Here is a 12,736-nt window from a genome sequence, read left to right as displayed (position 1 = left end):
ATGCTCAAGTCTTTATGAAGGGAAAGGATTTTATCTCTCCTTGCTATGAAACAGCTGAGGAAAGACATTTTGAAGGTTTTCACAGAACATGTGGTGGTGGTGGTGGGGTGTCTTCAAATCAGGACCTGCAAAGGCAAATATTATTGACAAATTGACTTGAATGAAAGTAAGAAAGCAAAGCACGTTCTGTCTGTGCTCAAGTAGAACAAGGTCGAACTGACTCAGAAAATGAAAGGGAAATGAGGCAACTCAAAATAAAGAGAATGAAATTAGAAAGACAATTATTTGAAAGAGAAATGCAAAAACTTCAATCAGAAAGGTCAGTAAAAGAGATCAAAGTAGAAAGGGAGAAATTTAAAAGAGGCAGACAATTGGAAAGAGGAAAATTCAGAAATATGAATTGTCAGTGAAAGGTTGACCTTGAAAAAACACTATGTAGTTTAATTTAGCATAGGATGTTCACTTTGTTCCTAAACTTACCTTATGTACTTGTGTAAAAGTCAAATTTTGTAGACCATTTTTTAAGGTTAAATTTATGGGGTTGACTATTTCATGGATGCTGCTTTTGCAGGGTTTAAATTCATGCTGCCGTCCAAATTACTGTATCATTAGCAGACATTCAATTGAGCTGTAAATGAATAAAGAAAAATAAACCACAATGAGTTATGGTAATTACCAGATAAAGACTAAAGAGACAAAAATGAATTAGTAAGCTTTTATTTATACATACAAAAAGTGAAGTAGAAATATTATACAGCTTTAAATCACAATTATGTGGTACATCTTAAATGAAACATGTCAAATACAAAAGTTCATTAAAATCCTGCAAAATCATACTGTTTTAACACCTTCAGCACCGAATAATGCTTCATAATCATCAGGATGAATGATATCATTGTATGGATCCTCTTCATCTCCACTGTCTGTTGTTAGAGGTAGCACATCATCCACTTCTTCATCTATATCATCCCATAGATAATCGCCCTACATTCCATCCAATGCATTTGAAATTCCAACTTTCTTGAATGATTTGAAAATAGTGTCAGCTTTTATTTCCTTCCATGAATCAATGATCCATTTAGAGATCAGTGGCAGTGATGGAGCCTGTATACTGCCTCCTTTTGTGAATGTTTTTTTCTCTATCAGGCATCCAGTCATTCCACTACATTCCACTACAAGTCTTTAAATGGTTTATTGATACCAACAACTATTGGTTTCAAAACACTTGTAGGTTTGCCAGGAATTACGGCTGCATCAGTGTTATGTGATCAGATGTTATCAACAACATCCTTCACTAGATGTGGTCTAATTTGGTCCCCAATGAGCAAACTCATTTCCTTATGTAGTCTGCCAGGTCATAAATTCCAAACTTCCTTTATCCATTTTCTACATCCACCTTCATCCATCCAGCCTTGGGGATGCATATAGACGACAGTTTGTTTTGGAAATTTCTCCTTTGGCAAAGTTTTTCTCTTAAAAATAGCCATTGGTTTTAACTTAGTGCCATCAGTCACACAAGAAAGAACTAAAGTAACCCTACCTTTATCATGGTCAGTGGTTTTTGCCAATACTATTTTTTTCTCCTTTTTGGTTCACAGTTCGACTGTCTGGCATGTCGAGAGCAATAGGTGGTTCATCCATGTTTCCAATACATGATTACTTGTAGCCTTCCTTCTGCCGATTTCTGAATACAAACTGGTGAAACTGTAATATCTTATCTTCTAGTTCAGCAGGCAGCTTTTGTGCAATCTTAGTTCTCTGCCGATGTACCTTCTCATGAACCTTGCACATCATCCAGCCTTAAAGCCCGAAATTACATCCTTCTTTGATATGTTTTGTGCATGAATTCAGATAGCTTCACCACTAACACATTTTCCAGTTTGAAGATTATCAAGTACTTACTTAACTCAAAAACGTTTTCTCCTATTGTTGCCACTTGCTAGGTTTCTCTGTTTGTGCACTTTTGTTTTAGCATTGACTAAAGTTGTTTCGATATCTTTCTCCAGTCTCTCACAAGTTTCTCTGAAACACAAAGTTCTCTTGCTGCTACACAATTATTTGTCTTCTCTGCAACCTCAGTAACTTTCAGTTTAAACACTGCTATACAATTTTTGTTTTTTTCTGGAGGGCATTTTTATACAAAATGATGAACATATTTCAAAACCTCAACTACATATATAAATGTATTCCGTTAGGTTGGTTATCACCTGACTCTGACCTGATGCGTCTTAAACTTTCACGTCAAATTGGTGTGAATTGTACATCAAACCACAAAATAGCAGAAAAAAAAGTTAATTTCCTCATCGTGGAAATTAATTACAGGATAATATTTTGACTCACAAATATGACCTGTTATCTGTGAAAAACTAGGGTCAACTTTTGCAGATTTTTTGACCAAAAATAGGGGGTTAACTTGTTCATGAGATTGACTTTTACTCAAGTATATACAGTAGTGGGAATCAAATTACATGTACATTGTGTCATTTAAGAAAATTGCTATAATTTAAGTTGACCTAATTAATTTTGTGTTAATGCTTCTACAGTGTTTTCACTAGAAAGATTTTGGCGGTGTACTTGTCCCTTTCACAATTGTTCTCTGTAACTATGACAAAATAAATACTGCTATTTTCCTGCCCATGGGTTAGTAAGTGAGTGGGCAAGACCTGTATGAATTTGCAAGAAGGATGGAAGTGACATTTGATTGGGACATAGATTGGAGAGATAGAAAGTTTGATCATGAAAATAAATCTGGATCTGTTGAGAAAGACTGCATCTGACACAAGGGACTGTTCTCTGAAAGCTTGTATGATTTCAAATAAACCTGTTGGACTATAGCCTGGTGTCATGTGACTTCTGACTTTATCCACCCCAATCCAGCACTGGCACCTCCACATCATGTAGAGAAAGATGGCAAAGGTAAAACACAGGCGTGCCTCACTGTAGTAAAAAAGAAAGCCTGAAGGACAAGATGGGCTTGAGGGAACTAATGTACTATTTTACCATTTTAAAAAATGGAAAAGGAGTTTTGGGAGTGGAAGAAACAAGCCTGTTGTATGCGTGTGTTCAAACAGAATCCTCAGGAAATACTATGCAAGAACATAGAGTTCACATCAAGTTGGAAGCTGTTCATACATTCAGTGAGTGCATTTAGCTAGAGAAAATCATAAGGGTTTTCTGTTTGAGAGTAATGCACCCCCATGCTTGTCTAGTGATGGATGCAACTCAGTTAGTTCTCTTGGAGCTACAGGGGCTACTCAGTCACTAATACTGCTGGCTAACATGAGTTTCCTTCTCGGTAATTTGGTGAACACAAATACATAAATTGAGGAAACTTCTTGAAATTATTTACCATTTCCTTCATTTAGGGCTAATCTTGTTATTGTTGGTGTAGTTCCTCATTAATCTATTGGCTTCCTTTTTGGTTTGAAATGATTTGACTGGGAATGTTGCATTTCTGGTCATTTTCAGAAAGTCAACTGAGGCTGCTGTAACTGAGAAAATACCTACCAAAATGAAGGAACAGATTATTCTTCGTAAATGTCAAAATAATTAGAAACTTAGCTTTCTAGTTTGAAAATTACATTACAGTGTCAAGTTAAGGATGAAAACTAATGCGTGTTGTGTAGGATCAAATTCTTTTGCAACAATTAATAATTTCGACTTGATTAAACAAGTAAGAAATTACATTTTATTCTGTTTAATTGTAGTAAGTATGAGACACGCGCCAAATGACTTAATCCATCCTTGATGAAAGAGGGAGCCTCTGCCACAATTATTTTCATATCACAGAACAAGAACTTGCAGCCTTTCAAGGTTGCATGACCAAGTTTATATCCTTTTACAATATTAAATCCATTCTGTCATTGCCCTTATCAGAGGGAAGTTAAAAAGGTTACTTGGTGAAGAGGGGAGTCGCAGTAGCAGTGGGAGAAACAACAGTAAGGACCAGGGGCCTACCAGGAAGATAAATTTTAAATTATATAAACTTATCGCATGATAGGCAGATAGCATACTGAGCAGGAGGGGGCACGGGACTGCTGAGTAAGTGAAGTAATATATTTAGATGACCTGAAACACTACTTAGGTAGTATCTACAACCCATTCTCTTCCTCTTACCAAAAGAAAGGATTGGTAAGGTAACTAGTTTTTTAAAGATTCTTTATCTTTCTACAGTCTCTTTGGGAATATACAAAAATGGGGATGGAGGTTAGGGTAGCAGACCACCAATGTCATTGCTGACTTCATCTGTGGGAAGTGCACACAACTCCAGCTTCTTGAAAACTGTGTTAGGGAACTGGAGCTGGATGAACTTCGGAGTATTCGGGAGGGGGTTATTGAGAAGAATTACAGGGAGGTAGTTACACCTCAGGTACAAGAAAAAGGCAGATGGGTTAGAGTCGGGGACGGAAAGGGAATCGGCAGGCAGTGCAGGAAATCCCTGTGGCCGTTCTCCTCAATAACAAGTATACCATTTTCGATACTGTTGTGGGGCCAGGGGTGGGGGGGGAGGGGGGGGGAAACTTACAGGGGTAAGCCATGGGGTACAGGTCTCTGGCATAGAGTCTGTCTCTGTTGCTCAGAAGGGAAGGGAGTAGAGGAGGAGAGCATTGGTCTTTGGGACTCTGTAGTTAGGGGGACAGATAGGAGGTTCTACAGGAATGAGCGAGACTCATGGTTGGTGTGTTTCCTCCCAAGTGCCAGGGTTTGTGATGTCTTGGATTGTGGGGGAGGTGAAGCAGCCCCAAGATGTGGTCCACTGAAGTACGAGTGGCATAGGAAGGAAAGGGGATGGGGATTTCAGGCATAAATTCAGGGAGCTAAGATGGAAGCTTAAAGCTAGAACAAACAGAGTTGTTATCTCTGATTTGTTGCTGTGAGGCGAGGAATTGGGAGAGAGAGGAGGCGATGGTCGAATGTCATTATCGCTGGACTGTAAACCCAGGTCATTTTTTGGGGTTGTGCGTTCGGGTCCCTCTATGGCAGATGGTGCAATTTGAATTGAACAGAACATCTGGAATGAATAATGGCCAGGAGTCAATTTTCATGGTGGCACAATGGCTCAGTGGTTAGCACAGGGACCTGGGTTCAATTCCAGTCTCGGGTGACTATATGTATGGAGTTTGCCCATTCTCCTTGTGTCTGCATGGGTTTCCTCCCACAATCCAAAGATGCACAGACCAGGTGAATTGGTCATGCTAAATTACCTATAGTGTTAGGTGCATTAGTCAGGGTAAATATAGGAGACGGGAATGGGTCTGGGTGGGTTACTCTTCAAAGGGTCAGTGTGGACTTGTTGGGCTGAAAGGCCTGTTGCTATACTGTCAGGAATCTAAAAAATCATGAGGCTACAGGGATGGTACAGAAGGGAGGGTTTCAGATACCTGGATAATTGGGGCTCATTTTGGGGTTGGTGGGACCTCTACAAACAGGATGGTTTCCATTTGAACCAGAGGGGTACCAATATATTGAGGGGGGAGGAAATTTGCTAATGCTATTCAGGAGAGTTTAAACTAATTCAGCAGGGGGATGGGAACCAGAATTATTGTTCCAGTGTCCAGGAGGTTGAGAGTAGTGAGGTCAGAAATATGGTTTCAAGGTCACAGGAGTTCATCAGCAAGCAGGAAGGTAGTTTGAAGTGTGTCTACTTCAATGCCAGGAGCATCAAGAATAAGGTGGGAGAACTTACAGCATAGGTTGGTACTTGGGACTTTGATGCTGTGGCCATTTCATGGATACAGCAGGGATAGGAATGGCTGTTGCAGGTTTTGGACTTAGATGTTTTAGTAACAGCAAAGAAGATGGTAAAAGAGGGTGGGATGTGGCATTGTTAGTCAAAGACAGTATTACGATAGCAGAAAGGGCATTTGAGTACTCCTCTACTGAGATAATACGGGCTGAGTTAGAAACAGGAAAGGTGAGGTCACCCTGTTAGGAGTTTTCAGTAGGCCTCCGAATAGTTTCAGAAATGTAGAGGAAAGGATAGCAAAGATAATTCTGGATAGGAGTGAGAGTAATAGGGTAATTGTTATTAGGGACTTTAACTTTCCAAATATTGACTGGAAATACCATATTCTGAGTACTTTAGATGCGTTAGTTTTTGTCCAATGTATGGTGGATGGTTTCCAGACATAGTGTGTACACGAACCAACAAGGGCGAGGCCACATTGGATTTGGTACTGGGTAATGAACCTGGCCAGATGTTAGATTTGGAGGTAGGTGAGCACTTTGATGATAGTGACCACAATTCGATTATGTTTAGCGATGGAAAGGAATAGGTATATAATGCAGGGCAAGAATTATTGCTGGGGAAAGGTAATTATGATGTGATTAGTCAAGATTTAGGATGCATATGTTGGGGAAGGAAACTGCAGGGAATGGGCATAACTGAAATATGGAGCTTATTCAAGAAACAGCTACTGTGTGTCCTTGATAAGTATGCACCTGTCAGGCAGGGAGGAAGTGGTTGAGGGAGTGAGCCGTGGTTTACTAAAGAAGTGGAATCTCTTGCCAAGAGAAAGAAGAAGGCTTATGTTAGGATGAGACATGAAGGCTCAGTTAGGTGCTTCAGAGTTACAAGGTAGCCAGAAAAGAGCTAAAGAAAGAGCTAATGAGAGCCTGGAGGGACATGAGAAGTCATTGGCAGTAGGATCAAGCAAAACCCTAAAGCCCTCTCTCGGTATATCAGGAATAAAAGAATGACAGAGAAAGATTAGGGCCAATCAAGGATAGTAGTGGGAAGTTGTGCACGGAGTCCAAGAAGATAGGGGAAGTGTTAAATGAATATTTTTTGTCAGTATTCACACTGTTGTCGAGGAGAATACTGAGATACACTACTAGACTAGATGGGATTTACATTCACAAGGAGGAGGTGTTGGCAATTCTGGAAAGTGTGAAAATAGATAAGAAGCTTGGAACAGATGGGATTTATCCTAGGATTTTCTGGGAAGCCAGGGAGGAGATTGCAGAGCCTTTGGCTTTGATATTTATGTTGGCATTGTCTAATGGAATAGTGCCAGAAGACTGGAGGATAGCAAATGTTGTCCCCTTGTTTAAGAAGGGGAATAGAGGAAACCCTGGTAATAATAGACCAGTGAGCCTTACTTCAGTTTTGGTAAAGTGTTGGAAAAGGTTGTAAGTGATAGGATTTAAAATAATATAGAGAGGAATAAGTTGATTAGGAATCCTCAACATGGTTATGTGAAGGGTCGGTCGTGCCTCACAAACCTTATTGAGTTCTTGGAGATGGTGACCAAATAGGTGGACAAGGATAAAGTGGTTGATGTGGTGTATATGGATTTCAGTAAGGCATTTGATAAGGTTCCCCACAGTAGGCTATTGCACAAAATACAGAGGCATGGCATTGAGAGCGAATTAGCCATTTGGGCCATAAATTGGCTAGCTGTAAGAAAACAGAGGGTGGTGGTTGATGGGAAATGTTCATCCTGGTGTTCAGTTACTAGTGGTGTACTTCAAGAGTCTGTTTTGGGGCTACTGCTGTTTGTTGCTTTTAATAAATGACCTGGATGATTGTGTAGAAGGATGAGTTAGTAAATTTGCAGATGACACTAAGGTCGGTGGAGTTGTGGATAGTGCTGAAGGATTTTGCAGGTTACAGAGGGACATAGATAAGCTGCATAGCTGAGCTGAGAGGTGGCAAATGGAGTTTAATGCAGAAAAATGTGAGGTGATTCATTTTGGAAGGAGTAACAGAAATGCAGAGTACTGGGCTAATGATAAGATTCTTCATTGTGTAGATGAGCAGAGAGATCTCAGTGTTCATGTACACAGATCCTTGAAAGTTGCCACCCAGATTGTTAGGGTTGTTAAGAAGGCGTACGGTGTGTTAGCTTTTATTGGTAGAGAGATTGAGTTTTGGAGCCACTCGGTCATGCTGCAGCTGTACAAAGCTCTGGTGAGGCTGCACTTGGAGTATTGCGTAAAGTTCTGGTCATTGCATTAGAGGAAGGATGTGGAAGCTTTGGAGAGGGTTCAGAGATGATTTACTAGGATGTTGCCTTGATTAGATGATTTGATTCCCTACAGTGTGGAAACAGACCCTTCAGCCCAACCAGTCCACACCAACCCCCCTCCCCCCCCCCCGAAGAATAATGCACCCAGACCCATTTCCCTATGGCTAATGCACCTAACACTAATGACAATTTAGCATGGCCAATTCACCTGACCTGCATATCTATGGACTTATGAGGAAAGGCTGAGGGACCTGAGGCTGTTTTCATTAGTGAGAAGAAGGTTGAGAGGTGACCTAATTGAGACATATAAGATAATCAGAGGGTAAAATTGGGTGGGCAGTGAGAGCCTTTTTCCTCAGATGGTGGTGGCTAGCTTGAAGGGACATAGCTTTGCATTGAGGGGTGTTAGATATAGGACAGATATCGGGGTAGTTTCTTTACTCAGAGATTAGTAGGGGCGTGGAATGCACTGCTTATAACAGTAGTAAACCCACCAACCTTAAGGGCATTTAGATGGTCATTGGATAGACATATGGATGAAAATGGAATAGTGTAGGATAGATGGGCTTCCGATTGGTTTCAGGTCAGCGCAATATTGAGGGCTGAATGGCCTGTATTGCACTGTAATGTTCTACCTTCTATGTAAGAGCTGTATTCTGTTTTGAGCTGGTTTTAATTCATGGTGTTTTAGATTGACAGAAATAATCACAGTTTACAAAATACACTTTTGAATTTGAATTAAGCTCTGTAATAGTTTGTGATTAGCTTTGTGAAAGTATAATCTTATGTTTTTAAACTTTTATTTGTCAAGACTCTCTACCAACTTAATTGTATGTTGCTGCTGTGTAGTTAAAATTAAGTGTAAAACATCTAAAAATGTACAATCACTGATAACATTTCATCTAATGGGAAACTTGCACCAAGTAGGTAAATCTGAGACAATGAGCTCCGGATATCTATCATTAGAACGTAACAGCATACATCCTCATATCTGAACACCTAGTAAGGCAGATATTGTAAAATATCCCATCATCTTAACAAGAAACCATAAAAATAAGTGAAACAATCCATGTTGGAGTGGATGGTCTCTTGAATAATTGACATATTAGAAAACTAATCAGAAGTTAGGAAGAAGTGATGTCACTAAAATGACTAATAGTCATAAAGATATCATTCAGGAATTGGATACAAACTGTTCAGCCAATTGGAAATTAACTGTTCATTAACTATCAAGCCAATTAGAGTTCAGGGTATCTCTGATTATGCCCATGGGATAGTGGCTGCTTGGAAAGGTTAGTAATGCCTGGTTCTTTGTCATACAATATGTAGAAAGAAGACAGAAAGAGAACTACAGTTATCAAGATATTGAAAGAGGCAGCACTAAAGTCAACTGGAAATTGAGAGCTAATATTCTAGTATGAATTGATTGACTCCACTGCTTTACTAAGTATCGATTTTTGTGGTTTCTACAATAAACTTAGTAAATTCTGTAAAACTTGTGAAAACATACTTGTAACTGGAATTGGTCTTGTAACTGATCAAGATTGGCTCTCGTAACCAAGTCTACAATTGAAATTTTGGGTGGTTTTGATGTATAGTGGTAGTGTCCTACCTCTGAGCCCAGTGGATCTAAGTTCAAGTCCCAGCTGCGCTGGAGGTGTGTCCAAAAGGGTGAATAAAATAAGTTTCTGTAATCATACTTCCACAATATTTGCACAAAAATAAAATTGTAATTAACTTACAGTTGGAGAGGCAATCAATTTAAAGTTGAATTGTAGGAAAAACATGAAAATAATTTGGTTGAAACAGCATTAACAAAACGAAGCTTGAGGTTGATCGTTTGGAGGAATGACTATTCTGTCTGGGTGCAAAGCCAGTTTATAAATTGTAAAGAGGAGGAGGAAAGCACAAATAAAACTGACAGGAACAATGCTCAAAGTGAATGAAGAAAAATAGAAAGAACATGCTTTGAAAGGACTTGAGAAAACTGGATGCTAAAAGTAGAAGACATAGATTTCATGGGCTGAAGTGTCTTTTTCTGTAGGAGGAAACCCTTGTTCTTGAATACAATATTAAAAACTTCGGATAAATAAAGCAGTAGTTTAAGCTGAAATAGCAACAGTTTGATCTCAGCTGAATAAAAATAAAAATAAACTAATAGAATTAATAAGCTAAATAAATGAGGCTTATTAAGCTTTCTTCATTTCTTAGCATCAAAATAGTGAGTAAAGATCTCAAATCAACTAAATAGGATCTTATTCAAAGAGAAATTACTTACTTACACAGCTCTAGGTAGAATTAAACCTCTGTCTTTGGTCAGCTTAATTAATTACTCAGGAGTATCACTCTTAGCCTATTGCTGAAATTCAATACTTTATGAGTGTGGTCTTAGAACAATAACTGGAAAGTCTGAACCTGCAAGTTTCAGAATAGAGGAATATTCTAACTGCCAAATACGTAAATGAACAAGTTGATAAAGAGAAGAAACATCCCAAAAATTTGCAAATTCTCAAGAATATTCAGGAAAGGATAGAAATGTGGACCCACAGAATGCATGCAATGAATCTACAATGCAACGTGAAGAACATTCTCAAGGAAACACAGCTGAGAAAGCTTGACTGGCATGAACTTTGACACAAACAGGAATGGAAGCATTCATAGGAAAAACTGGGAATCTTTACATACAAGTGTGATCTGGTTTCTGAAAAGGAAATCTTAAATCCCAAATACCAACCATATTAGTAGCAATGCAGATAGCAAGCACAAAAATGTTAACAGGAAGATCAGCAGCTCAAGAAAATAGTCATAGAGTCATAGAGATATACAGCACGGAAACAGTTCCTTCGGTCCAACTCGTCCATGGCGACCAAATATCCTAAATTAATCTAGTTCCATTTTCCAGCATTTGGCTTATATCCCTTTAAACCCTTCCTATTCATATACCCATCCAGATGCCTTTTAGATTCTTTAAGATTAGAATAGATCAAAAGGCTAAAAAGAAAGCTTGCCATACATAGGCAGAAATGAATACAAGGTTCTGCGGAAAATGTTTGTACGAATCCAAATCTTTGGTTACAATTGCTCTTGATAGTCGGGTTGGCAGCACTGCTGCTGCTGCTGAATTGTAAGTTAAAAATCAACCATAAAAAATGTCAGTAATGGCAAACTAATATTGCAACAATTCTGCATTTAAGTAGAGTACTGCTCTTTGAGATAGGCATCAAGCAGAGTTTGCAGTCAACTTAAAACAACTTTATGTTTGGTAAGACTTACCAGTCACACCGGACTAGAAAACCTCTCATTAGAAAGCAAATTTCAATCGGATACAATTCCACAACTGGAAAACTAGCTGATTGGTTAAAAAGTATAAGGCTTCCATAATTTACCTCCATTTATTTCATTTCAAGATTCCCACTCTTCAACCGCAGACTCAGAAAGACCACTGTGGTTTGTCATCATGTGTATTTGTCAGGTTCTTTTTAAATCATTTAATATTGTCTATGTGAAATATGTGTTTGTACTGACTCTTCATAATTTGTTTGACTGTCTGTTGTGTCACAATGTTTTGTATCCCCTCACCAATATCTACTAATGATTTTTGAAACTAGGGAATATCAGTAAAAGCACTAACACATTTTGTTGTTATCAATGCAAATGTCTCTTTCCTAAAAGCCTTCAGAGCATTACATGCTGAACAAGTCAAAATTTGACCCACATAGCACAAATTACATTGACATTACAAATTCCTATATCTACGGAGCATCTTTTACATGTTACCAAAGTCTTTTTCCTGGAGTGGAAGAGTCCAGAACTAGAGGACATAGGTTTAGGGTGAGAGGGGAAAGATATAAAAGAGACCTAAGGGGCAACTTTTTCACTCAGAGGGTGGTACATGAATGGAATGAGCTGCCAGAGGAAGTGGTGGAGACTGGTACAATTACGACATTTAAAAGGCATTTGGATGGGTATATGAATAGGGAGGTTTTGGAGGGATATGGGCCAAGTGCTAGCAGGTGGGACAAGATTGGGTTGGAATATCTGGTCAGCATGGATGGGTTGGACCGAAAGGTCTGTTTCCATGCTATACATCTCTATGCCTCTATGGCTCTAATTCCCTCTCCAAAGCATGCATTACAATGGCCAGAATTGTTGGCCTAACTGAATGGACTACATGGGCCATGGACTACAACAAAGTTGTACGGGAGATTTGGTGTCACCCAGAAGGTAGTGGTAGAACCTCCGAAGTTAATGGAAAGAAGGCATTAATATAGTTGATAGTCAAAGATCATCTGCTAATTGGTTAGAATAGGCAAATAAGTTTATCATGAAACCAAACATAGATTAAAAGTAAAATCACCATGATGAGTGGTGTCATGATAATTCAGTGCTACTCCTATAGGTTTCCAACTAGATGTTGAAATCTGTAGATTTAAATCCAGCAGGCTTTCATTGGCTTGGTTTAGCTGTTGGGTATTTGGAGCTTACCATCAATGGAATAATTTCCATTGTGATGAGTTCATATCTATGGCAGAAAAAGTTGAGGGGTTGACCTGAGACATGGAGGGATAATGCCTCTCACAGAAAGCTATCCTTTGTGAGTCTAAGGGCTAGGACCTTAAACTGGCCAGGCTTGCAGTAGCAGTGGTTACCTCCTAAACTGACAGAGTTAAAGCATCATTAGTTTGGAAGGATTAAAAATGAAGTTGTTACACACAATGATCCTGAACTCAATAGCATTTGAAGGGTTATATGATGAGGCTGAAGGC

This window comes from Chiloscyllium plagiosum, chromosome 5 (assembly GCF_004010195.1).
Source record: "Chiloscyllium plagiosum isolate BGI_BamShark_2017 chromosome 5, ASM401019v2, whole genome shotgun sequence".
Lineage (NCBI taxonomy): Eukaryota > Metazoa > Chordata > Chondrichthyes > Orectolobiformes > Hemiscylliidae > Chiloscyllium > Chiloscyllium plagiosum.
The sequence above is the reverse complement of the archived record's forward strand: the minus strand, read 5'-3'. Positions refer to the sequence as shown.